Source organism: Triturus cristatus, chromosome 12 (assembly GCF_964204655.1).
Source record: "Triturus cristatus chromosome 12, aTriCri1.1, whole genome shotgun sequence".
Lineage (NCBI taxonomy): Eukaryota > Metazoa > Chordata > Amphibia > Caudata > Salamandridae > Triturus > Triturus cristatus.
The window spans coordinates 218,821,737-218,846,237 of record NC_140595.1 but is presented as its reverse complement, the minus strand read 5'-3'; the positions used below and the strand labels follow the sequence as shown (position 1 = coordinate 218,846,237).

Here is a 24,501-nt window from a genome sequence, read left to right as displayed (position 1 = left end):
TGAAGGGGCACGTCAGACTTGTTTCACGTGTCTCCAGCCTAGACAGATATATCCTTCTATATTCAGGTTTAATGAAAGTACGTGTGAAAAAGGCACATACGGTGCATGGCTATGTGTAGAGCGTGTTGAAAGCGTAAAATGGCTAGGGGACAAAAGGCCTACAGTGCCACTTAACTAAAAGCCTGATTCACATTTGCTGTTCCCCTTCCCCAGCAGCCCCGACAACTCCTAATGAGCTGAGGTGAGTACAAAAGAAATTTGCATATTCCCAGACATACACATGTGAACAGTCCACCTTTTTGTACCTTGAGCAGAGACTTTGAAATGTTGGCCTGTTTTGCCCACCGGCCTGGTTCTCGCCCTCTTTCTTAGAGCCTGAAAATACCTTTCAGGTCCTCACCCTCGCAATGACAGGGTCTTTGATGTGCCGCCACTTACCCTAGAGAGCTATATTGTCACTTACTCTGGTTTCTCTTCAAAACGAAAAAATCTTTCGCCTTTTACTAAAGATTTCCGTGGAGAGGAACATTTAAGAGTTTATTCAATTTTTTTAAGCCTTGCCACAGGTGAGGCTATTTATCATTTGTTTAAAAGAAAAGCATTAGAAGTTGGGGAATATCCAGCAATTGTCTGCTGCTTTTTTGGGGGACATGAGTTTGGTGTTTTATTCCTGAGCTCTCTGCTTGCTCATTTGCATAAACAGAGTGCAGGAGAGGTGCCTCATGGGAAAGAGCTTGTGCAGTGCATGAGATTGCTTTTCTTGACTGACTTGAAACTTCACGATCGCAGGCAGTATATTTTCTTATCTCCCAAAGATCCTGCTGCCAGATCCCAGAGGTCACCCTCCTTTTTAAAGGTGGGACCAAGACTCATGCTGTGCTTTTCATAGGGCTTGCCCGTTATTTGTGCCCGTTCGAGGTGCCCTGAGAGGTCGCCAATCCTGAGTCAGCTTCCTCTCAGGTAGACTTGAAGGGGCACGTCAGACTTGTTTCACGTGTCTCCAGCCTAGACAGATATATCCTTCTATATTCAGGTTTAATGAAAGTACGTGTGAAAAAGGCACATACGGTGCATGGCTATGTGTAGAGCGTGTTGAAAGCGTAAAATGGCTAGGGGACAAAAGGCCTACAGTGCCACTTAACTAAAAGCCTGATTCACATTTCCTGTTCCCCTTCCCCAGCAGCCCCGACAACTCCTAATGAGCTGAGGTGAGTACAAAAGAAATTTGCATATTCCCAGACATACACATGTGAACAGTCCACCTTTTTGTACCTTGAGCAGAGACTTTGAAATGTTGGCCTGTTTTGCCCACCGGCCTGGTTCTCGCCCTCTTTCTTAGAGCCTGAAAATACCTTTCAGGTCCTCACCCTCGCAATGACAGGGTCTTTGATGTGCCGCCACTTACCCTAGAGAGCTATATTGTCACTTACTCTGGTTTCTCTTCAAAACGAAAAAATCTTTCGCCTTTTACTAAAGATTTCCGTGGAGAGGAACATTTAAGAGTTTATTCAATTTTTTTAAGCCTTGCCACAGGTGAGGCTGTTTATCATTTGTTTAAAAGAAAAGCATTAGAAGTTGGGGAATATCCAGCAATTGTCTGCTGCTTTTTTGGGGGACATAAGTTTGGTGTTTTATTCCTGAGCTCTCTGCTTGCTCATTTGCATAAACAGAGTGCAGGAGAGGTGCCTCATGGGAAAGAGCTTGTGCAGTGCATGAGATTGCTTTTCTTGACTGACTTGAAACTTCACGATCGCAGGCAGTATATTTTCTTATCTCCCAAAGATCCTGCTGCCAGATCCCAGAGGTCACCCTCCTTTTTAAAGGTGGGACCAAGACTCATGCTGTGCTTTTCATAGGGCTTGCCCGTTATTTGTTTCCGTTCGAGGTGCCCTGAGAGGTCGCCAATCCTGAGTCAGCTTCCTCTCAGGTAGACTTGAAGGGGCACGTCAGACTTGTTTCACGTGTCTCCAGCCTAGACAGATATATCCTTCTATATTCAGGTTTAATGAAAGTACGTGTGAAAAAGGCACATACGGTGCATGGCTATGTGTAGAGCGTGTTGAAAGCGTAAAATGGCTAGGGGACAAAAGGCCTACAGTGCCACTTAACTAAAAGCCTGATTCACATTTCCTGTTCCCCTTCCCCAGCAGCCCCGACAACTCCTAATGAGCTGAGGTGAGTACAAAAGAAATTTGCATATTCCCAGACATACACATGTGAACAGTCCACCTTTTTGTACCTTGAGCAGAGACTTTGAAATGTTGGCCTGTTTTGCCCACCGGCCTGGTTCTCGCCCTCTTTCTTAGAGCCTGAAAATACCTTTCAGGTCCTCACCCTCGCAATGACAGGGTCTTTGATGTGCCGCCACTTACCCTAGAGAGCTATATTGTCACTTACTCTGGTTTCTCTTCAAAACGAAAAAATCTTTCGCCTTTTACTAAAGATTTCCGTGGAGAGGAACATTTAAGAGTTTATTCAATTTTTTTAAGCCTTGCCACAGGTGAGGCTGTTTATCATTTGTTTAAAAGAAAAGCATTAGAAGTTGGGGAATATCCAGCAATTGTCTGCTGCTTTTTTGGGGGACATGAGTTTGGTGTTTTATTCCTGAGCTCTCTGCTTGCTCATTTGCATAAACAGAGTGCAGGAGAGGTGCCTCATGGGAAAGAGCTTGTGCAGTGCATGAGATTGCTTTTCTTGACTGACTTGAAACTTCACGATCGCAGGCAGTATATTTTCTTATCTCCCAAAGATCCTGCTGCCAGATCCCAGAGGTCACCCTCCTTTTTAAAGGTGGGACCAAGACTCATGCTGTGCTTTTCATAGGGCTTGCCCGTTCGAGGTGCCCTGAGAGGTCGCCAATCCTGAGTCAGCTTCCTCTCAGGTAGACTTGAAGGGGCACGTCAGACTTGTTTCACGTGTCTCCAGCCTAGACAGATATATCCTTCTATATTCAGGTTTAATGAAAGTACGTGTGAAAAAGGCACATACGGTGCATGGCTATGTGTAGAGCGTGTTGAAAGCGTAAAATGGCTAGGGGACAAAAGGCCTACAGTGCCACTTAACTAAAAGCCTGATTCACATTTCCTGTTCCCCTTCCCCAGCAGCCCCGACAACTCCTAATGAGCTGAGGTGAGTACAAAAGAAATTTGCATATTCCCAGACATACACATGTGAACAGTCCACCTTTTTGTACCTTGAGCAGAGACTTTGAAATGTTGGCCTGTTTTGCCCACCGGCCTGGTTCTCGCCCTCTTTCTTAGAGCCTGAAAATACCTTTCAGGTCCTCACCCTCGCAATGACAGGGTCTTTGATGTGCCGCCACTTACCCTAGAGAGCTATATTGTCACTTACTCTGGTTTCTCTTCAAAACGAAAAAATCTTTCGCCTTTTACTAAAGATTTCCGTGGAGAGGAACATTTAAGAGTTTATTCAATTTTTTTAAGCCTTGCCACAGGTGAGGCTGTTTATCATTTGTTTAAAAGAAAAGCATTAGAAGTTGGGGAATATCCAGCAATTGCCTGCTGCTTTTTTGGGGGACATGAGTTTGGTGTTTTATTCCTGAGCTCTCTGCTTGCTCATTTGCATAAACAGAGTGCAGGAGAGGTGCCTCATGGGAAAGAGCTTGTGCAGTGCATGAGATTGCTTTTCTTGACTGACTTGAAACTTCACGATCGCAGGCAGTATATTTTCTTATCTCCCAAAGATCCTGCTGCCAGATCCCAGAGGTCACCCTCCTTTTTAAAGGTGGGACCAAGACTCATGCTGTGCTTTTCATAGGGCTTGCCCGTTATTTGTGCCCGTTCGAGGTGCCCTGAGAGGTCCCCAATCCTGAGTCAGCTTCCTCTCAGGTAGACTTGAAGGGGCACGTCAGACTTGTTTCACGTGTCTCCAGCCTAGACAGATATATCCTTCTATATTCAGGTTTAATGAAAGTACGTGTGAAAAAGGCACATACGGTGCATGGCTATGTGTAGAGCGTGTTGAAAGCGTAAAATGGCTAGGGGACAAAAGGCCTACAGTGCCACTTAACTAAAAGCCTGATTCACATTTGCTGTTCCCCTTCCCCAGCAGCCCCGACAACTCCTAATGAGCTGAGGTGAGTACAAAAGAAATTTGCATATTCCCAGACATACACATGTGAACAGTCCACCTTTTTGTACCTTGAGCAGAGACTTTGAAATGTTGGCCTGTTTTGCCCACCGGCCTGGTTCTCGCCCTCTTTCTTAGAGCCTGAAAATACCTTTCAGGTCCTCACCCTCGCAATGACAGGGTCTTTGATGTGCCGCCACTTACCCTAGAGAGCTATATTGTCACTTACTCTGGTTTCTCTTCAAAACGAAAAAATCTTTCGCCTTTTACTAAAGATTTCCGTGGAGAGGAACATTTAAGAGTTTATTCAATTTTTTTAAGCCTTGCCACAGGTGAGGCTATTTATCATTTGTTTAAAAGAAAAGCATTAGAAGTTGGGGAATATCCAGCAATTGTCTGCTGCTTTTTTGGGGGACATGAGTTTGGTGTTTTATTCCTGAGCTCTCTGCTTGCTCATTTGCATAAACAGAGTGCAGGAGAGGTGCCTCATGGGAAAGAGCTTGTGCAGTGCATGAGATTGCTTTTCTTGACTGACTTGAAACTTCACGATCGCAGGCAGTATATTTTCTTATCTCCCAAAGATCCTGCTGCCAGATCCCAGAGGTCACCCTCCTTTTTAAAGGTGGGACCAAGACTCATGCTGTGCTTTTCATAGGGCTTGCCCGTTATTTGTGCCCGTTCGAGGTGCCCTGAGAGGTCGCCAATCCTGAGTCAGCTTCCTCTCAGGTAGACTTGAAGGGGCACGTCAGACTTGTTTCACGTGTCTCCAGCCTAGACAGATATATCCTTCTATATTCAGGTTTAATGAAAGTACGTGTGAAAAAGGCACATACGGTGCATGGCTATGTGTAGAGCGTGTTGAAAGCGTAAAATGGCTAGGGGACAAAAGGCCTACAGTGCCACTTAACTAAAAGCCTGATTCACATTTCCTGTTCCCCTTCCCCAGCAGCCCCGACAACTCCTAATGAGCTGAGGTGAGTACAAAAGAAATTTGCATATTCCCAGACATACACATGTGAACAGTCCACCTTTTTGTACCTTGAGCAGAGACTTTGAAATGTTGGCCTGTTTTGCCCACCGGCCTGGTTCTCGCCCTCTTTCTTAGAGCCTGAAAATACCTTTCAGGTCCTCACCCTCGCAATGACAGGGTCTTTGATGTGCCGCCACTTACCCTAGAGAGCTATATTGTCACTTACTCTGGTTTCTCTTCAAAACGAAAAAATCTTTCGCCTTTTACTAAAGATTTCCGTGGAGAGGAACATTTAAGAGTTTATTCAATTTTTTTAAGCCTTGCCACAGGTGAGGCTGTTTATCATTTGTTTAAAAGAAAAGCATTAGAAGTTGGGGAATATCCAGCAATTGTCTGCTGCTTTTTTGGGGGACATGAGTTTGGTGTTTTATTCCTGAGCTCTCTGCTTGCTCATTTGCATAAACAGAGTGCAGGAGAGGTGCCTCATGGGAAAGAGCTTGTGCAGTGCATGAGATTGCTTTTCTTGACTGACTTGAAACTTCACGATCGCAGGCAGTATATTTTCTTATCTCCCAAAGATCCTGCTGCCAGATCCCAGAGGTCACCCTCCTTTTTAAAGGTGGGACCAAGACTCATGCTGTGCTTTTCATAGGGCTTGCCCGTTCGAGGTGCCCTGAGAGGTCGCCAATCCTGAGTCAGCTTCCTCTCAGGTAGACTTGAAGGGGCACGTCAGACTTGTTTCACGTGTCTCCAGCCTAGACAGATATATCCTTCTATATTCAGGTTTAATGAAAGTACGTGTGAAAAAGGCACATACGGTGCATGGCTATGTGTAGAGCGTGTTGAAAGCGTAAAATGGCTAGGGGACAAAAGGCCTACAGTGCCACTTAACTAAAAGCCTGATTCACATTTCCTGTTCCCCTTCCCCAGCAGCCCCGACAACTCCTAATGAGCTGAGGTGAGTACAAAAGAAATTTGCATATTCCCAGACATACACATGTGAACAGTCCACCTTTTTGTACCTTGAGCAGAGACTTTGAAATGTTGGCCTGTTTTGCCCACCGGCCTGGTTCTCGCCCTCTTTCTTAGAGCCTGAAAATACCTTTCAGGTCCTCACCCTCGCAATGACAGGGTCTTTGATGTGCCGCCACTTACCCTAGAGAGCTATATTGTCACTTACTCTGGTTTCTCTTCAAAACGAAAAAATCTTTCGCCTTTTACTAAAGATTTCCGTGGAGAGGAACATTTAAGAGTTTATTCAATTTTTTTAAGCCTTGCCACAGGTGAGGCTGTTTATCATTTGTTTAAAAGAAAAGCATTAGAAGTTGGGGAATATCCAGCAATTGCCTGCTGCTTTTTTGGGGGACATGAGTTTGGTGTTTTATTCCTGAGCTCTCTGCTTGCTCATTTGCATAAACAGAGTGCAGGAGAGGTGCCTCATGGGAAAGAGCTTGTGCAGTGCATGAGATTGCTTTTCTTGACTGACTTGAAACTTCACGATCGCAGGCAGTATATTTTCTTATCTCCCAAAGATCCTGCTGCCAGATCCCAGAGGTCACCCTCCTTTTTAAAGGTGGGACCAAGACTCATGCTGTGCTTTTCATAGGGCTTGCCCGTTATTTGTGCCCGTTCGAGGTGCCCTGAGAGGTCCCCAATCCTGAGTCAGCTTCCTCTCAGGTAGACTTGAAGGGGCACGTCAGACTTGTTTCACGTGTCTCCAGCCTAGACAGATATATCCTTCTATATTCAGGTTTAATGAAAGTACGTGTGAAAAAGGCACATACGGTGCATGGCTATGTGTAGAGCGTGTTGAAAGCGTAAAATGGCTAGGGGACAAAAGGCCTACAGTGCCACTTAACTAAAAGCCTGATTCACATTTGCTGTTCCCCTTCCCCAGCAGCCCCGACAACTCCTAATGAGCTGAGGTGAGTACAAAAGAAATTTGCATATTCCCAGACATACACATGTGAACAGTCCACCTTTTTGTACCTTGAGCAGAGACTTTGAAATGTTGGCCTGTTTTGCCCACCGGCCTGGTTCTCGCCCTCTTTCTTAGAGCCTGAAAATACCTTTCAGGTCCTCACCCTCGCAATGACAGGGTCTTTGATGTGCCGCCACTTACCCTAGTAAGCTATATTGTCACTTACTCTGGTTTCTCTTCAAAACGAAAAAATCTTTCGCCTTTTACTAAAGATTTCCGTGGAGAGGAACATTTAAGAGTTTATTCAATTTTTTTAAGCCTTGCCACAGGTGAGGCTGTTTATCATTTGTTTAAAAGAAAAGCATTAGAAGTTGGGGAATATCCAGCAATTGTCTGCTGCTTTTTTGGGGGACATGAGTTTGGTGTTTTATTCCTGAGCTCTCTGCTTGCTCATTTGCATAAACAGAGTGCAGGAGAGGTGCCTCATGGGAAAGAGCTTGTGCAGTGCATGAGATTGCTTTTCTTGACTGACTTGAAACTTCACGATCGCAGGCAGTATATTTTCTTATCTCCCAAAGATCCTGCTGCCAGATCCCAGAGGTCACCCTCCTTTTTAAAGGTGGGACCAAGACTCATGCTGTGCTTTTCATAGGGCTTGCCCGTTATTTGTGCCCGTTAGAGGTGCCCTGAGAGGTCGCCAATCCTGAGTCAGCTTCCTCTCAGGTAGACTTGAAGGGGCACGTCAGACTTGTTTCACGTGTCTCCAGCCTAGACAGATATATCCTTCTATATTCAGGTTTAATGAAAGTACGTGTGAAAAAGGCACATACGGTGCATGGCTATGTGTAGAGCGTGTTGAAAGCGTAAAATGGCTAGGGGACAAAAGGCCTACAGTGCCACTTAACTAAAAGCCTGATTCACATTTCCTGTTCCCCTTCCCCAGCAGCCCCGACAACTCCTAATGAGCTGAGGTGAGTACAAAAGAAATTTGCATATTCCCAGACATACACATGTGAACAGTCCACCTTTTTGTACCTTGAGCAGAGACTTTGAAATGTTGGCCTGTTTTGCCCACCGGCCTGGTTCTCGCCCTCTTTCTTAGAGCCTGAAAATACCTTTCAGGTCCTCACCCTCGCAATGACAGGGTCTTTGATGTGCCGCCACTTACCCTAGAGAGCTATATTGTCACTTACTCTGGTTTCTCTTCAAAACGAAAAAATCTTTCGCCTTTTACTAAAGATTTCCGTGGAGAGGAACATTTAAGAGTTTATTCAATTTTTTTAAGCCTTGCCACAGGTGAGGCTGTTTATCATTTGTTTAAAAGAAAAGCATTAGAAGTTGGGGAATATCCAGCAATTGTCTGCTGCTTTTTTGGGGGACATAAGTTTGGTGTTTTATTCCTGAGCTCTCTGCTTGCTCATTTGCATAAACAGAGTGCAGGAGAGGTGCCTCATGGGAAAGAGCTTGTGCAGTGCATGAGATTGCTTTTCTTGACTGACTTGAAACTTCACGATCGCAGGCAGTATATTTTCTTATCTCCCAAAGATCCTGCTGCCAGATCCCAGAGGTCACCCTCCTTTTTAAAGGTGGGACCAAGACTCATGCTGTGCTTTTCATAGGGCTTGCCCGTTATTTGTGCCCGTTCGAGGTGCCCTGAGAGGTCGCCAATCCTGAGTCAGCTTCCTCTCAGGTAGACTTGAAGGGGCACGTCAGACTTGTTTCACGTGTCTCCAGCCTAGACAGATATATCCTTCTATATTCAGGTTTAATGAAAGTACGTGTGAAAAAGGCACATACGGTGCATGGCTATGTGTAGAGCGTGTTAAAAGCGTAAAATGGCTAGGGGACAAAAGGCCTACAGTGCCACTTAACTAAAAGCCTGATTCACATTTCCTGTTCCCCTTCCCCAGCAGCCCCGACAACTCCTAATGAGCTGAGGTGAGTACAAAAGAAATTTGCATATTCCCAGACATACACATGTGAACAGTCCACCTTTTTGTACCTTGAGCAGAGACTTTGAAATGTTGGCCTGTTTTGCCCACCGGCCTGGTTCTCGCCCTCTTTCTTAGAGCCTGCAAATACCTTTCAGGTCCTCACCCTCGCAATGACAGGGTCTTTGATGTGCCGCCACTTACCCTAGAGAGCTATATTGTCACTTACTCTGGTTTCTCTTCAAAACGAAAAAATCTTTCGCCTTTTACTAAAGATTTCCGTGGAGAGGAACATTTAAGAGTTTATTCAATTTTTTTAAGCCTTGCCACAGGTGAGGCTGTTTATCATTTGTTTAAAAGAAAAGCATTAGAAGTTGGGGAATATCCAGCAATTGTCTGCTGCTTTTTTGGGGGACATGAGTTTGGTGTTTTATTCCTGAGCTCTCTGCTTGCTCATTTGCATAAACAGAGTGCAGGAGAGGTGCCTCATGGGAAAGAGCTTGTGCAGTGCATGAGATTGCTTTTCTTGACTGACTTGAAACTTCACGATCGCAGGCAGTATATTTTCTTATCTCCCAAAGATCCTGCTGCCAGATCCCAGAGGTCACCCTCCTTTTTAAAGGTGGGACCAAGACTCATGCTGTGCTTTTCATAGGGCTTGCCCGTTATTTGTGCCCGTTCGAGGTGCCCTGAGAGGTCGCCAATCCTGAGTCAGCTTCCTCTCAGGTAGACTTGAAGGGGCACGTCAGACTTGTTTCACGTGTCTCCAGCCTAGACAGATATATCCTTCTATATTCAGGTTTAATGAAAGTACGTGTGAAAAAGGCACATACGGTGCATGGCTATGTGTAGAGCGTGTTGAAAGCGTAAAATGGCTAGGGGACAAAAGGCCTACAGTGCCACTTAACTAAAAGCCTGATTCACATTTCCTGTTCCCCTTCCCCAGCAGCCCCGACAACTCCTAATGAGCTGAGGTGAGTACAAAAGAAATTTGCATATTCCCAGACATACACATGTGAACAGTCCACCTTTTTGTACCTTGAGCAGAGACTTTGAAATGTTGGCCTGTTTTGCCCACCGGCCTGGTTCTCGCCCTCTTTCTTAGAGCCTGAAAATACCTTTCAGGTCCTCACCCTCGCAATGACAGGGTCTTTGATGTGCCGCCACTTACCCTAGAGAGCTATATTGTCACTTACTCTGGTTTCTCTTCAAAACGAAAAAATCTTTCGCCTTTTACTAAAGATTTCCGTGGAGAGGAACATTTAAGAGTTTATTCAATTTTTTTAAGCCTTGCCACAGGTGAGGCTGTTTATCATTTGTTTAAAAGAAAAGCATTAGAAGTTGGGGAATATCCAGCAATTGTCTGCTGCTTTTTTGGGGGACATGAGTTTGGTGTTTTATTCCTGAGCTCTCTGCTTGCTCATTTGCATAAACAGAGTGCAGGAGAGGTGCCTCATGGGAAAGAGCTTGTGCAGTGCATGAGATTGCTTTTCTTGACTGACTTGAAACTTCACGATCGCAGGCAGTATATTTTCTTATCTCCCAAAGATCCTGCTGCCAGATCCCAGAGGTCACCCTCCTTTTTAAAGGTGGGACCAAGACTCATGCTGTGCTTTTCATAGGGCTTGCCCGTTATTTGTGCCCGTTAGAGGTGCCCTGAGAGGTCGCCAATCCTGAGTCAGCTTCCTCTCAGGTAGACTTGAAGGGGCACGTCAGACTTGTTTCACGTGTCTCCAGCCTAGACAGATATATCCTTCTATATTCAGGTTTAATGAAAGTACGTGTGAAAAAGGCACATACGGTGCATGGCTATGTGTAGAGCGTGTTGAAAGCGTAAAATGGCTAGGGGACAAAAGGCCTACAGTGCCACTTAACTAAAAGCCTGATTCACATTTCCTGTTCCCCTTCCCCAGCAGCCCCGACAACTCCTAATGAGCTGAGGTGAGTACAAAAGAAATTTGCATATTCCCAGACATACACATGTGAACAGTCCACCCTTTTGTACCTTGAGCAGAGACTTTGAAATGTTGGCCTGTTTTGCCCACCGGCCTGGTTCTCGCCCTCTTTCTTAGAGCCTGAAAATACCTTTCAGGTCCTCACCCTCGCAATGACAGGGTCTTTGATGTGCCGCCACTTACCCTAGAGAGCTATATTGTCACTTACTCTGGTTTCTCTTCAAAACGAAAAAATCTTTCGCCTTTTACTAAAGATTTCCGTGGAGAGGAACATTTAAGAGTTTATTCAATTTTTTTAAGCCTTGCCACAGGTGAGGCTGTTTATCATTTGTTTAAAAGAAAAGCATTAGAAGTTGGGGAATATCCAGCAATTGTCTGCTGCTTTTTTGGGGGACATAAGTTTGGTGTTTTATTCCTGAGCTCTCTGCTTGCTCATTTGCATAAACAGAGTGCAGGAGAGGTGCCTCATGGGAAAGAGCTTGTGCAGTGCATGAGATTGCTTTTCTTGACTGACTTGAAACTTCACGATCGCAGGCAGTATATTTTCTTATCTCCCAAAGATCCTGCTGCCAGATCCCAGAGGTCACCCTCCTTTTTAAAGGTGGGACCAAGACTCATGCTGTGCTTTTCATAGGGCTTGCCCGTTATTTGTTTCCGTTCGAGGTGCCCTGAGAGGTCGCCAATCCTGAGTCAGCTTCCTCTCAGGTAGACTTGAAGGGGCACGTCAGACTTGTTTCACGTGTCTCCAGCCTAGACAGATATATCCTTCTATATTCAGGTTTAATGAAAGTACGTGTGAAAAAGGCACATACGGTGCATGGCTATGTGTAGAGCGTGTTGAAAGCGTAAAATGGCTAGGGGACAAAAGGCCTACAGTGCCACTTAACTAAAAGCCTGATTCACATTTCCTGTTCCCCTTCCCCAGCAGCCCCGACAACTCCTAATGAGCTGAGGTGAGTACAAAAGAAATTTGCATATTCCCAGACATACACATGTGAACAGTCCACCTTTTTGTACCTTGAGCAGAGACTTTGAAATGTTGGCCTGTTTTGCCCACCGGCCTGGTTCTCGCCCTCTTTCTTAGAGCCTGAAAATACCTTTCAGGTCCTCACCCTCGCAATGACAGGGTCTTTGATGTGCCGCCACTTACCCTAGAGAGCTATATTGTCACTTACTCTGGTTTCTCTTCAAAACGAAAAAATCTTTCGCCTTTTACTAAAGATTTCCGTGGAGAGGAACATTTAAGAGTTTATTCAATTTTTTTAAGCCTTGCCACAGGTGAGGCTGTTTATCATTTGTTTAAAAGAAAAGCATTAGAAGTGGGGGAATATCCAGCAATTGTCTGCTGCTTTTTTGGGGGACATGAGTTTGGTGTTTTATTCCTGAGCTCTCTGCTTGCTCATTTGCATAAACAGAGTGCAGGAGAGGTGCCTCATGGGAAAGAGCTTGTGCAGTGCATGAGATTGCTTTTCTTGACTGACTTGAAACTTCACGATCGCAGGCAGTATATTTTCTTATCTCCCAAAGATCCTGCTGCCAGATCCCAGAGGTCACCCTCCTTTTTAAAGGTGGGACCAAGACTCATGCTGTGCTTTTCATAGGGCTTGCCCGTTCGAGGTGCCCTGAGAGGTCGCCAATCCTGAGTCAGCTTCCTCTCAGGTAGACTTGAAGGGGCACGTCAGACTTGTTTCACGTGTCTCCAGCCTAGACAGATATATCCTTCTATATTCAGGTTTAATGAAAGTACGTGTGAAAAAGGCACATACGGTGCATGGCTATGTGTAGAGCGTGTTGAAAGCGTAAAATGGCTAGGGGACAAAAGGCCTACAGTGCCACTTAACTAAAAGCCTGATTCACATTTCCTGTTCCCCTTCCCCAGCAGCCCCGACAACTCCTAATGAGCTGAGGTGAGTACAAAAGAAATTTGCATATTCCCAGACATACACATGTGAACAGTCCACCTTTTTGTACCTTGAGCAGAGACTTTGAAATGTTGGCCTGTTTTGCCCACCGGCCTGGTTCTCGCCCTCTTTCTTAGAGCCTGAAAATACCTTTCAGGTCCTCACCCTCGCAATGACAGGGTCTTTGATGTGCCGCCACTTACCCTAGAGAGCTATATTGTCACTTACTCTGGTTTCTCTTCAAAACGAAAAAATCTTTCGCCTTTTACTAAAGATTTCCGTGGAGAGGAACATTTAAGAGTTTATTCAATTTTTTTAAGCCTTGCCACAGGTGAGGCTGTTTATCATTTGTTTAAAAGAAAAGCATTAGAAGTTGGGGAATATCCAGCAATTGCCTGCTGCTTTTTTGGGGGACATGAGTTTGGTGTTTTATTCCTGAGCTCTCTGCTTGCTCATTTGCATAAACAGAGTGCAGGAGAGGTGCCTCATGGGAAAGAGCTTGTGCAGTGCATGAGATTGCTTTTCTTGACTGACTTGAAACTTCACGATCGCAGGCAGTATATTTTCTTATCTCCCAAAGATCCTGCTGCCAGATCCCAGAGGTCACCCTCCTTTTTAAAGGTGGGACCAAGACTCATGCTGTGCTTTTCATAGGGCTTGCCCGTTCGAGGTGCCCTGAGAGGTCGCCAATCCTGAGTCAGCTTCCTCTCAGGTAGACTTGAAGGGGCACGTCAGACTTGTTTCACGTGTCTCCAGCCTAGACAGATATATCCTTCTATATTCAGGTTTAATGAAAGTACGTGTGAAAAAGGCACATACGGTGCATGGCTATGTGTAGAGCGTGTTGAAAGCGTAAAATGGCTAGGGGACAAAAGGCCTACAGTGCCACTTAACTAAAAGCCTGATTCACATTTCCTGTTCCCCTTCCCCAGCAGCCCCGACAACTCCTAATGAGCTGAGGTGAGTACAAAAGAAATTGGCATATTCCCAGACATACACATGTGAACAGTCCACCTTTTTGTACCTTGAGCAGAGACTTTGAAATGTTGGCCTGTTTTGCCCACCGGCCTGGTTCTCGCCCTCTTTCTTAGAGCCTGAAAATACCTTTCAGGTCCTCACCCTCGCAATGACAGGGTCTTTGATGTGCCGCCACTTACCCTAGAGAGCTATATTGTCACTTACTCTGGTTTCTCTTCAAAACGAAAAAATCTTTCGCCTTTTACTAAAGATTTCCGTGGAGAGGAACATTTAAGAGTTTATTCAATTTTTTTAAGCCTTGCCACAGGTGAGGCTGTTTATCATTTGTTTAAAAGAAAAGCATTAGAAGTTGGGGAATATCCAGCAATTGCCTGCTGCTTTTTTGGGGGACATGAGTTTGGTGTTTTATTCCTGAGCTCTCTGCTTGCTCATTTGCATAAACAGAGTGCAGGAGAGGTGCCTCATGGGAAAGAGCTTGTGCAGTGCATGAGATTGCTTTTCTTGACTGACTTGAAACTTCACGATCGCAGGCAGTATATTTTCTTATCTCCCAAAGATCCTGCTGCCAGATCCCAGAGGTCACCCTCCTTTTTAAAGGTGGGACCAAGACTCATGCTGTGCTTTTCATAGGGCTTGCCCGTTATTTGTGCCCGTTCGAGGTGCCCTGAGAGGTCCCCAATCCTGAGTCAGCTTCCTCTCAGGTAGACTTGAAGGGGCACGTCAGACTTGTTTCACGTGTCTCCAGCCTAGACAGATATATCCTTCTATATTCAGGTTTAATGAAAGTACGTGTGAAAAAGGCACATACGGTGCATGGCTATGTGTAGAGCGTGTTGAAAGCGTAAAATGGCTAGGGGACAAAAGGCCTACAGTGCCACTTAACTAAAAGCCTGATTCACATTTGCTGTTCCCCTTCCCCAGCAGCCCCGACAACTCCTAATGAGCTGAGGTGAGTACAAAAGAAATTTGCATATTCCCAGACATACACATGTGAACAGTCCACCTTTTTGTACCTTGAGCAGAGACTTTGAAATGTTGGCCTGTTTTGCCCACCGGCCTGGTTCTCGCCCTCTTTCTTAGAGCCTGAAAATACCTTTCAGGTCCTCACCCTCGCAATGACAGGGTCTTTGATGTGCCGCCACTTACCCTAGAGAGCTATATTGTCACTTACTCTGGTTTCTCTTCAAAACGAAAAAATCTTTCGCCTTTTACTAAAGATTTCCGTGGAGAGGAACATTTAAGAGTTTATTCAATTTTTTTAAGCCTTGCCACAGGTGAGGCTATTTATCATTTGTTTAAAAGAAAAGCATTAGAAGTTGGGGAATATCCAGCAATTGTCTGCTGCTTTTTTGGGGGACATGAGTTTGGTGTTTTATTCCTGAGCTCTCTGCTTGCTCATTTGCATAAACAGAGTGCAGGAGAGGTGCCTCATGGGAAAGAGCTTGTGCAGTGCATGAGATTGCTTTTCTTGACTGACTTGAAACTTCACGATCGCAGGCAGTATATTTTCTTATCTCCCAAAGATCCTGCTGCCAGATCCCAGAGGTCACCCTCCTTTTTAAAGGTGGGACCAAGACTCATGCTGTGCTTTTCATAGGGCTTGCCCGTTATTTGTGCCCGTTAGAGGTGCCCTGAGAGGTCGCCAATCCTGAGTCAGCTTCCTCTCAGGTAGACTTGAAGGGGCACGTCAGACTTGTTTCACGTGTCTCCAGCCTAGACAGATATATCCTTCTATATTCAGGTTTAATGAAAGTACGTGTGAAAAAGGCACATACGGTGCATGGCTATGTGTAGAGCGTGTTGAAAGCGTAAAATGGCTAGGGGACAAAAGGCCTACAGTGCCACTTAACTAAAAGCCTGATTCACATTTCCTGTTCCCCTTCCCCAGCAGCCCCGACAACTCCTAATGAGCTGAGGTGAGTACAAAAGAAATTTGCATATTCCCAGACATACACATGTGAACAGTCCACCTTTTTGTACCTTGAGCAGAGACTTTGAAATGTTGGCCTGTTTTGCCCACCGGCCTGGTTCTCGCCCTCTTTCTTAGAGCCTGCAAATACCTTTCAGGTCCTCACCCTCGCAATGACAGGGTCTTTGATGTGCCGCCACTTACCCTAGAGAGCTATATTGTCACTTACTCTGGTTTCTCTTCAAAACGAAAAAATCTTTCGCCTTTTACTAAAGATTTCCGTGGAGAGGAACATTTAAGAGTTTATTCAATTTTTTTAAGCCTTGCCACAGGTGAGGCTGTTTATCATTTGTTTAAAAGAAAAGCATTAGAAGTTGGGGAATATCCAGCAATTGTCTGCTGCTTTTTTGGGGGACATAAGTTTGGTGTTTTATTCCTGAGCTCTCTGCTTGCTCATTTGCATAAACAGAGTGCAGGAGAGGTGCCTCATGGGAAAGAGCTTGTGCAGTGCATGAGATTGCTTTTCTTGACTGACTTGAAACTTCACGATCGCAGGCAGTATATTTTCTTATCTCCCAAAGATCCTGCTGCCAGATCCCAGAGGTCACCCTCCTTTTTAAAGGTGGGACCAAGACTCATGCTGTGCTTTTCATAGGGCTTGCCCGTTATTTGTGCCCGTTCGAGGTGCCCTGAGAGGTCGCCAATCCTGAGTCAGCTTCCTCTCAGGTAGACTTGAAGGGGCACGTCAGACTTGTTTCACGTGTCTCCAGCCTAGACAGATATATCCTTCTATATTCAGGTTTAATGAAAGTACGTGTGAAAAAGGCACATACGGTGCATGGCTATGTGTAGAGCGTGTTAAAAGCGTAAAATGGCTAGGGGACAAAAGGCCTACAGTGCCACTTAACTAAAAGCCTGATTCACATTTCCTGTTCCCCTTCCCCAGCAGCCCCGACAACTCCTAATGAGCTGAGGTGAGTACAAAAGAAATTTGCATATTCCCAGACATACACATGTGAACAGTCCACCTTTTTGTACCTTGAGCAGAGACTTTGAAATGTTGGCCTGTTTTGCCCACCGGCCTGGTTCTCGCCCTCTTTCTTAGAGCCTGCAAATACCTTTCAGGTCCTCACCCTCGCAATGACAGGGTCTTTGATGTGCCGCCACTTACCCTAGAGAGCTATATTGTCACTTACTCTGGTTTCTCTTCAAAATGAAAAAATCTTTTGCCTTTTACTAAAGATTTCCGTGGAGAGGAACATTTAAGAGTTTATTCAATTTTTTTAAGCCTTGCCACAGGTGAGCCTGTTTATCATTTGTTTAAAAGAAAAGCATTAGAAGTTGGGGAATATCCAGCAATTGTCTGCTGCTTTTTTGGGGGACATGAGTTTGGTGTTTTATTCCTGAGCGCTCTGCTTGCTCATTTGCATAAACAGAGTGCAGGAGAGGTGCCTCATGGGAAAGAGCTTGTGCAGTGCATGAGATTGCTTTTCTTGACTGACTTGAAACTTCACGATCGCAGGCAGTATATTTTCTTATCTCCCAAAGATCCTGCTGCCAGATCCCAGAGGTCACCCTCCTTTTTAAAGGTGGGACCAAGACTCATGCTGTGCTTTTCATAGGGCTTGCCCGTTATTTGTGCCCGTTAGAGGTGCCCTGAGAGGTCGCCAATCCTGAGTCAGCTTCCTCTCAGGTAGACTTGAAGGGGCACGTCAGACTTGTTTCACGTGTCTCCAGCCTAGACAGATATATCCTTCTATATTCAGGTTTAATGAAAGTACGTGTGAAAAAGGCACATACGGTGCATGGCTATGTGTAGAGCGTGTTGAAAGCGTAAAATGGCTAGGGGACAAAAGGCCTACAGTGCCACTTAACTAAAAGCCTGATTCACATTTCCTGTTCCCCTTCCCCAGCAGCCCCGACAACTCCTAATGAGCTGAGGTGAGTACAAAAGAAATTTGCATATTCCCAGACATACACATGTGAACAGTCCACCTTTTTGTACCTTGAGCAGAGACTTTGAAATGTTGGCCTGTTTTGCCCACCGGCCTGGTTCTCGCCCTCTTTCTTAGAGCCTGAAAATACCTTTCAGGTCCTCACCCTCGCAATGACAGGGTCTTTGATGTGCCGCCACTTACCCTAGAGAGCTATATTGTCACTTACTCTGGTTTCTCTTCAAAACGAAAAAATCTTTCGCCTTTTACTAAAGATTTCCGTGGAGAGGAACATTTAAGAGTTTATTCAATTTTTTTAAGCCTTGCCACAGGTGAGGCTGTTTATCATTTGTTTAAAAGAAAAGCATTAGAAGTTGGGGAATATCCAGCAATTGTCTGCTGCTTTTTTGGGGGACATAAGTTTGGTGTTTTATTCCTGAGCTCTCTGCTTGCTCATTTGCATAAACAGAGTGCAGGAGAGGTGCCTCATGGGAAAGAGCTTGTGCAGTGCATGAGATTGCTTTTCTTGACTGACTTGAAACTTCACGATCGCAGGCAGTATATTTTCTTATCTCCCAAAGATCCTGCTGCCAGATCCCAGAGGTCACCCTCCTTTTTAAAGGTGGGACCAAGACTCATGCTGTGCTTTTCATAGGGCTTGCCCGTTATTTGTGCCCGTTCGAGGTGCCCTGAGAGGTCGCCAATCCTGAGTCAGCTTCCTCTCAGGTAGACTTGAAGGGGCACGTCAGACTTGTTTCACGTGTCTCCAGCCTAGACAGATATATCCTTCTATATTCAGGTTTAATGAAAGTACGTGTGAAAAAGGCACATACGGTGCATGGCTATGTGTAGAGCGTGTTAAAAGCGTAAAATGGCTAGGGGACAAAAGGCCTACAGTGCCACTTAACTAAAAGCCTGATTCACATTTCCTGTTCCCCTTCCCCAGCAGCCCCGACAACTCCTAATGAGCTGAGGTGAGTACAAAAGAAATTTGCATATTCCCAGACATACACATGTGAACAGTCCACCTTTTTGTACCTTGAGCAGAGACTTTGAAATGTTGGCCTGTTTTGCCCACCGGCCTGGTTCTCGCCCTCTTTCTTAGAGCCTGCAAATACCTTTCAGGTCCTCACCCTCGCAATGACAGGGTCTTTGATGTGCCGCCACTTACCCTAGAGAGCTATATTGTCACTTACTCTGGTTTCTCTTCAAAACGAAAAAATCTTTCGCCTTTTACTAAAGATTTCCGTGGAGAGGAACATTTAAGAGTTTATTCAATTTTTTTAAGCCTTGCCACAGGTGAGGCTGTTTATCATTTGTTTAAAAGAAAAGCATTAGAAGTTGGGGAATATCCAGCAATTGTCTGCTGCTTTTTTGGGGGACATGAGTTTGGTGTTTTATTCCTGAGCTCTCTGCTTGCTCATTTGCATAAACAGAGTGCAGGAGAGGTGCCTCATGGGAAAGAGCTTGTGCAGTGCATGAGATTGCTTTTCTTGACTGACTTGAAACTTCACGATCGCAGGCAGTATATTTTCTTATCTCCCAAAGATCCTGCTGCCAGATCCCAGAGGTCACCCTCCTTTTTAAAGGTGGGACCAAGACTCATGCTGTGCTTTTCATAGAGCTTGCCCGTTATTTGTGCCCGTTATTTGTGCCCGTTAGAGGTGCCCTGAGAGGTCGCCAATCCTGAGTCAGCTTCCTCTCAGGTAGACTTGAAGGGGCACGTCAGACTTGTTTCACGTGTCTCCAGCCTAGACAGATATATCCTTCTATATTCAGGTTTAATGAAAGTACGTGTGAAAAAGGCACATACGGTGCATGGCTATGTGTAGAGCGTGTTGAAAGCGTAAAATGGCTAGGGGACAAAAGGCCTACAGTGCCACTTAACTAAAAGCCTGATTCACATTTCCTGTTCCCCTTCCCCAGCAGCCCCGACAACTCCTAATGAGCTGAGGTGAGTACAAAAGAAATTTGCATATTCCCAGACATACACATGTGAACAGTCCACCTTTTTGTACCTTGAGCAGAGACTTTGAAATGTTGGCCTGTTTTGCCCACCGGCCTGGTTCTCGCCCTCTTTCTTAGAGCCTGAAAATACCTTTCAGGTCCTCACCCTCGCAATGACAGGGTCTTTGATGTGCCGCCACTTACCCTAGAGAGCTATATTGTCACTTACTCTGGTTTCTCTTCAAAACGAAAAAATCTTTCGCCTTTTACTAAAGATTTCCGTGGAGAGGAACATTTAAGAGTTTATTCAATTTTTTTAAGCCTTGCCACAGGTGAGGCTGTTTATCATTTGTTTAAAAGAAAAGCATTAGAAGTTGGGGAATATCCAGCAATTGTCTGCTGCTTTTTTGGGGGACATAAGTTTGGTGTTTTATTCCTGAGCTCTCTGCTTGCTCATTTGCATAAACAGAGTGCAGGAGAGGTGCCTCATGGGAAAGAGCTTGTGCAGTGCATGAGATTGCTTTTCTTGACTGACTTGAAACTTCACGATCGCAGGCAGTATATTTTCTTATCTCCCAAAGATCCTGCTGCCAGATCCCAGAGGTCACCCTCCTTTTTAAAGGTGGGACCAAGACTCATGCTGTGCTTTTCATAGGGCTTGCCCGTTATTTGTGCCCGTTCGAGGTGCCCTGAGAGGTCGCCAATCCTGAGTCAGCTTCCTCTCAGGTAGACTTGAAGGGGCACGTCAGACTTGTTTCACGTGTCTCCAGCCTAGACAGATATATCCTTCTATATTCAGGTTTAATGAAAGTACGTGTGAAAAAGGCACATACGGTGCATGGCTATGTGTAGAGCGTGTTAAAAGCGTAAAATGGCTAGGGGACAAAAGGCCTACAGTGCCACTTAACTAAAAGCCTGATTCACATTTCCTGTTCCCCTTCCCCAGCAGCCCCGACAACTCCTAATGAGCTGAGGTGAGTACAAAAGAAATTTGCATATTCCCAGACATACACATGTGAACAGTCCACCTTTTTGTACCTTGAGCAGAGACTTTGAAATGTTGGCCTGTTTTGCCCACCGGCCTGGTTCTCGCCCTCTTTCTTAGAGCCTGCAAATACCTTTCAGGTCCTCACCCTCGCAATGACAGGGTCTTTGATGTGCCGCCACTTACCCTAGAGAGCTATATTGTCACTTACTCTGGTTTCTCTTCAAAACGAAAAAATCTTTCGCCTTTTACTAAAGATTTCCGTGGAGAGGAACATTTAAGAGTTTATTCAATTTTTTTAAGCCTTGCCACAGGTGAGGCTGTTTATCATTTGTTTAAAAGAAAAGCATTAGAAGTTGGGGAATATCCAGCAATTGTCTGCTGCTTTTTTGGGGGACATGAGTTTGGTGTTTTATTCCTGAGCTCTCTGCTTGCTCATTTGCATAAACAGAGTGCAGGAGAGGTGCCTCATGGGAAAGAGCTTGTGCAGTGCATGAGATTGCTTTTCTTGACTGACTTGAAACTTCACGATCGCAGGCAGTATATTTTCTTATCTCCCAAAGATCCTGCTGCCAGATCCCAGAGGTCACCCTCCTTTTTAAAGGTGGGACCAAGACTCATGCTGTGCTTTTCATAGAGCTTGCCCGTTATTTGTGCCCGTTATTTGTGCCCGTTAGAGGTGCCCTGAGAGGTCGCCAATCCTGAGTCAGCTTCCTCTCAGGTAGACTTGAAGGGGCACGTCAGACTTGTTTCACGTGTCTCCAGCCTAGACAGATATATCCTTCTATATTCAGGTTTAATGAAAGTACGTGTGAAAAAGGCACATACGGTGCATGGCTATGTGTAGAGCGTGTTGAAAGCGTAAAATGGCTAGGGGACAAAAGGCCTACAGTGCCACTTAACTAAAAGCCTGATTCACATTTGCTGTTCCCCTTCCCCAGCAGCCCCGACAACTCCTAATGAGCTGAGGTGAGTACAAAAGAAATTTGCATATTCCCAGACATACACATGTGAACAGTCCACCTTTTTGTACCTTGAGCAGAGACTTTGAAATGTTGGCCTGTTTTGCCCACCGGCCTGGTTCTCGCCCTCTTTCTTAGAGCCTGAAAATACCTTTCAGGTCCTCACCCTCGCAATGACAGGGTCTTTGATGTGCCGCCACTTACCCTAGAGAGCTATATTGTCACTTACTCTGGTTTCTCTTCAAAACGAAAAAATCTTTCGCCTTTTACTAAAGATTTCCGTGGAGAGGAACATTTAAGAGTTTATTCAATTTTTTTAAGCCTTGCCACAGGTGAGGCTGTTTATCATTTGTTTAAAAGAAAAGCATTAGAAGTTGGGGAATATCCAGCAATTGTCTGCTGCTTTTTTGGGGGACATAAGTTTGGTGTTTTATTCCTGAGCTCTCTGCTTGCTCATTTGCATAAACAGAGTGCAGGAGAGGTGCCTCATGGGAAAGAGCTTGTGCAGTGCATGAGATTGCTTTTCTTGACTGACTTGAAACTTCACGATCGCAGGCAGTATATTTTCTTATCTCCCAAAGATCCTGCTGCCAGATCCCAGAGGTCACCCTCCTTTTTAAAGGTGGGACCAAGACTCATGCTGTGCTTTTCATAGGGCTTGCCCGTTATTTGTGCCCGTTCGAGGTGCCCTGAGAGGTCGCCAATCCTGAGTCAGCTTCCTCTCAGGTAGACTTGAAGGGGCACGTCAGACTTGTTTCACGTGTCTCCAGCCTAGACAGATATATCCTTCTATATTCAGGTTTAATGAAAGTACGTGTGAAAAAGGCACATACGGTGCATGGCTATGTGTAGAGCGTGTTAAAAGCGTAAAATGGCTAGGGGACAAAAGGCCTACAGTGCCACTTAACTAAAAGCCTGATTCACATTTCCTGTTCCCCTTCCCCAGCAGCCCCGACAACTCCTAATGAGCTGAGGTGAGTACAAAAGAAATTTGCATATTCCCAGACATACACATGTGAACAGTCCACCTTTTTGTACCTTGAGCAGAGACTTTGAAATGTTGGCCTGTTTTGCCCACCGGCCTGGTTCTCGCCCTCTTTCTTAGAGCCTGCAAATACCTTTCAGGTCCTCACCCTCGCAATGACAGGGTCTTTGATGTGCCGCCACTTACCCTAGAGAGCTATATTGTCACTTACTCTGGTTTCTCTTCAAAATGAAAAAATCTTTTGCCTTTTACTAAAGATTTCCGTGGAGAGGAACATTTAAGAGTTTATTCAATTTTTTTAAGCCTTGCCACAGGTGAGGCTGTTTATCATTTGTTTAAAAGAAAAGCATTAGAAGTTGGGGAATATCCAGCAATTGTCTGCTGCTTTTTTGGGGGACATGAGTTTGGTGTTTTATTCCTGAGCGCTCTGCTTGCTCATTTGCATAAACAGAGTGCAGGAGAGGTGCCTCATGGGAAAGAGCTTGTGCAGTGCATGAGATTGCTTTTCTTGACTGACTTGAAACTTCACGATCGCAGGCAGTATATTTTCTTATCTCCCAAAGATCCTGCTGCCAGATCCCAGAGGTCACCCTCCTTTTTAAAGGTGGGACCAAGACTCATGCTGTGCTTTTCATAGGGCTTGCCCGTTATTTGTGCCCGTTATTTGTGCCCGTTCGAGGTGCCCTGAGAGGTCGCCAATCCTGAGTCAGCTTCCTCTCAGGTAGACTTGAAGGGGCACGTCAGACTTGTTTCACGTGTCTCCAGCCTAGACAGATATATCCTTCTATATTCAGGTTTAATGAAAGTACGTGTGAAAAAGGCACATACGGTGCATGGCTATGTGTAGAGCGTGTTGAAAGCGTAAAATGGCTAGGGGACAAAAGGCCTACAGTGCCACTTAACTAAAAGCCTGATTCACATTTCCTGTTCCCCTTCCCCAGCAGCCCCGACAACTCCTAATGAGCTGAGGTGAGTACAAAAGAAATTTGCATATTCCCAGACATACACATGTGAACAGTCCACCTTTTTGTACCTTGAGCAGAGACTTTGAAATGTTGGCCTGTTTTGCCCACCGGCCTGGTTCTCGCCCTCTTTCTTAGAGCCTGAAAATACCTTTCAGGTCCTCACCCTCGCAATGACAGGGTCTTTGATGTGCCGCCACTTACCCTAGAGAGCTATATTGTCACTTACTCTGGTTTCTCTTCAAAACGAAAAAATCTTTCGCCTTTTACTAAAGATTTCCGTGGAGAGGAACATTTAAGAGTTTATTCAATTTTTTTAAGCCTTGCCACAGGTGAGGCTGTTTATCATTTGTTTAAAAGAAAAGCATTAGAAGTTGGGGAATATCCAGCAATTGTCTGCTGCTTTTTTGGGGGATATGAGTTTGGTGTTTTATTCCTGAGCTCTCTGCTTGCTCATTTGCATAAACAGAGTGCAGGAGAGGTGCCTCATGGGAAAGAGCTTGTGCAGTGCATGAGATTGCTTTTCTTGACTGACTTGAAACTTCACGATCGCAGGCAGTATATTTTCTTATCTCCCAAAGATCCTGCTGCCAGATCCCAGAGGTCACCCTCCTTTTTAAAGGTGGGACCAAGACTCATGCTGTGCTTTTCATAGAGCTTGCCCGTTATTTGTGCCCGTTATTTGTGCCCGTTAGAGGTGCCCTGAGAGGTCGCCAATCCTGAGTCAGCTTCCTCTCAGGTAGACTTGAAGGGGCACGTCAGACTTGTTTCACGTGTCTCCAGCCTAGACAGATATATCCTTCTATATTCAGGTTTAATGAAAGTACGTGTGAAAAAGGCACATACGGTGCATGGCTATGTGTAGAGCGTGTTGAAAGCGTAAAATGGCTAGGGGACAAAAGGCCTACAGTGCCACTTAACTAAAAGCCTGATTCACATTTGCTGTTCCCCTTCCCCAGCAGCCCCGACAACTCCTAATGAGCTGAGGTGAGTACAAAAGAAATTTGCATATTCCCAGACATACACATGTGAACAGTCCACCTTTTTGTACCTTGAGCAGAGACTTTGAAAT

General features: G+C 45.2%; 25 non-coding genes across 25 annotated transcripts; all 25 read left to right on the top strand.

Moving 5' to 3' along the window:
* Positions 1-459: 459 nt before the first annotated feature.
* Positions 460-574, top strand: LOC146775391 (U5 spliceosomal RNA). The gene has a single exon (XR_014973266.1). It is a non-coding gene; the product is annotated as a U5 spliceosomal RNA (small nuclear RNA).
* Positions 575-1,426: 852 nt separating this feature from the next.
* Positions 1,427-1,541, top strand: LOC146775390 (U5 spliceosomal RNA). Its single transcript, XR_014973265.1, has one exon. It is a non-coding gene; the product is annotated as a U5 spliceosomal RNA (small nuclear RNA).
* An 852-nt stretch (positions 1,542-2,393) lies between these two features.
* Positions 2,394-2,508, top strand: LOC146775389 (U5 spliceosomal RNA). Its single transcript, XR_014973264.1, has one exon. It is a non-coding gene; the product is annotated as a U5 spliceosomal RNA (small nuclear RNA).
* Positions 2,509-3,347: 839 nt separating this feature from the next.
* LOC146775388 (U5 spliceosomal RNA) lies at positions 3,348-3,462 on the top strand. Its single transcript, XR_014973263.1, has one exon. It is a non-coding gene; the product is annotated as a U5 spliceosomal RNA (small nuclear RNA).
* An 852-nt stretch (positions 3,463-4,314) lies between these two features.
* LOC146775387 (U5 spliceosomal RNA) lies at positions 4,315-4,429 on the top strand. The gene has a single exon (XR_014973262.1). It is a non-coding gene; the product is annotated as a U5 spliceosomal RNA (small nuclear RNA).
* Positions 4,430-5,281: 852 nt separating this feature from the next.
* Positions 5,282-5,396, top strand: LOC146775386 (U5 spliceosomal RNA). Its single transcript, XR_014973261.1, has one exon. It is a non-coding gene; the product is annotated as a U5 spliceosomal RNA (small nuclear RNA).
* Positions 5,397-6,235: 839 nt separating this feature from the next.
* On the top strand, positions 6,236-6,350 carry LOC146775385 (U5 spliceosomal RNA). Its single transcript, XR_014973260.1, has one exon. It is a non-coding gene; the product is annotated as a U5 spliceosomal RNA (small nuclear RNA).
* Positions 6,351-7,202: 852 nt separating this feature from the next.
* LOC146775384 (U5 spliceosomal RNA) lies at positions 7,203-7,317 on the top strand. The gene has a single exon (XR_014973258.1). It is a non-coding gene; the product is annotated as a U5 spliceosomal RNA (small nuclear RNA).
* An 852-nt stretch (positions 7,318-8,169) lies between these two features.
* Positions 8,170-8,284, top strand: LOC146775383 (U5 spliceosomal RNA). The gene has a single exon (XR_014973257.1). It is a non-coding gene; the product is annotated as a U5 spliceosomal RNA (small nuclear RNA).
* Positions 8,285-9,136: 852 nt separating this feature from the next.
* LOC146775382 (U5 spliceosomal RNA) lies at positions 9,137-9,251 on the top strand. The gene has a single exon (XR_014973256.1). It is a non-coding gene; the product is annotated as a U5 spliceosomal RNA (small nuclear RNA).
* An 852-nt stretch (positions 9,252-10,103) lies between these two features.
* On the top strand, positions 10,104-10,218 carry LOC146775381 (U5 spliceosomal RNA). Its single transcript, XR_014973255.1, has one exon. It is a non-coding gene; the product is annotated as a U5 spliceosomal RNA (small nuclear RNA).
* An 852-nt stretch (positions 10,219-11,070) lies between these two features.
* Positions 11,071-11,185, top strand: LOC146775380 (U5 spliceosomal RNA). The gene has a single exon (XR_014973254.1). It is a non-coding gene; the product is annotated as a U5 spliceosomal RNA (small nuclear RNA).
* An 852-nt stretch (positions 11,186-12,037) lies between these two features.
* On the top strand, positions 12,038-12,152 carry LOC146775379 (U5 spliceosomal RNA). Its single transcript, XR_014973253.1, has one exon. It is a non-coding gene; the product is annotated as a U5 spliceosomal RNA (small nuclear RNA).
* Positions 12,153-12,991: 839 nt separating this feature from the next.
* LOC146775378 (U5 spliceosomal RNA) lies at positions 12,992-13,106 on the top strand. Its single transcript, XR_014973252.1, has one exon. It is a non-coding gene; the product is annotated as a U5 spliceosomal RNA (small nuclear RNA).
* Positions 13,107-13,945: 839 nt separating this feature from the next.
* Positions 13,946-14,060, top strand: LOC146775377 (U5 spliceosomal RNA). The gene has a single exon (XR_014973251.1). It is a non-coding gene; the product is annotated as a U5 spliceosomal RNA (small nuclear RNA).
* An 852-nt stretch (positions 14,061-14,912) lies between these two features.
* LOC146775376 (U5 spliceosomal RNA) lies at positions 14,913-15,027 on the top strand. Its single transcript, XR_014973250.1, has one exon. It is a non-coding gene; the product is annotated as a U5 spliceosomal RNA (small nuclear RNA).
* An 852-nt stretch (positions 15,028-15,879) lies between these two features.
* On the top strand, positions 15,880-15,994 carry LOC146775375 (U5 spliceosomal RNA). Its single transcript, XR_014973249.1, has one exon. It is a non-coding gene; the product is annotated as a U5 spliceosomal RNA (small nuclear RNA).
* Positions 15,995-16,846: 852 nt separating this feature from the next.
* On the top strand, positions 16,847-16,961 carry LOC146775374 (U5 spliceosomal RNA). Its single transcript, XR_014974522.1, has one exon. It is a non-coding gene; the product is annotated as a U5 spliceosomal RNA (small nuclear RNA).
* An 852-nt stretch (positions 16,962-17,813) lies between these two features.
* On the top strand, positions 17,814-17,928 carry LOC146775373 (U5 spliceosomal RNA). The gene has a single exon (XR_014973247.1). It is a non-coding gene; the product is annotated as a U5 spliceosomal RNA (small nuclear RNA).
* An 852-nt stretch (positions 17,929-18,780) lies between these two features.
* On the top strand, positions 18,781-18,895 carry LOC146775372 (U5 spliceosomal RNA). The gene has a single exon (XR_014973246.1). It is a non-coding gene; the product is annotated as a U5 spliceosomal RNA (small nuclear RNA).
* An 865-nt stretch (positions 18,896-19,760) lies between these two features.
* LOC146775371 (U5 spliceosomal RNA) lies at positions 19,761-19,875 on the top strand. The gene has a single exon (XR_014973245.1). It is a non-coding gene; the product is annotated as a U5 spliceosomal RNA (small nuclear RNA).
* An 852-nt stretch (positions 19,876-20,727) lies between these two features.
* Positions 20,728-20,842, top strand: LOC146775370 (U5 spliceosomal RNA). The gene has a single exon (XR_014973244.1). It is a non-coding gene; the product is annotated as a U5 spliceosomal RNA (small nuclear RNA).
* An 865-nt stretch (positions 20,843-21,707) lies between these two features.
* Positions 21,708-21,822, top strand: LOC146775369 (U5 spliceosomal RNA). Its single transcript, XR_014973243.1, has one exon. It is a non-coding gene; the product is annotated as a U5 spliceosomal RNA (small nuclear RNA).
* Positions 21,823-22,674: 852 nt separating this feature from the next.
* On the top strand, positions 22,675-22,789 carry LOC146775368 (U5 spliceosomal RNA). Its single transcript, XR_014973918.1, has one exon. It is a non-coding gene; the product is annotated as a U5 spliceosomal RNA (small nuclear RNA).
* Positions 22,790-23,654: 865 nt separating this feature from the next.
* On the top strand, positions 23,655-23,769 carry LOC146775367 (U5 spliceosomal RNA). The gene has a single exon (XR_014973241.1). It is a non-coding gene; the product is annotated as a U5 spliceosomal RNA (small nuclear RNA).
* The last annotated feature ends 732 nt before the right edge of the window (positions 23,770-24,501 follow it).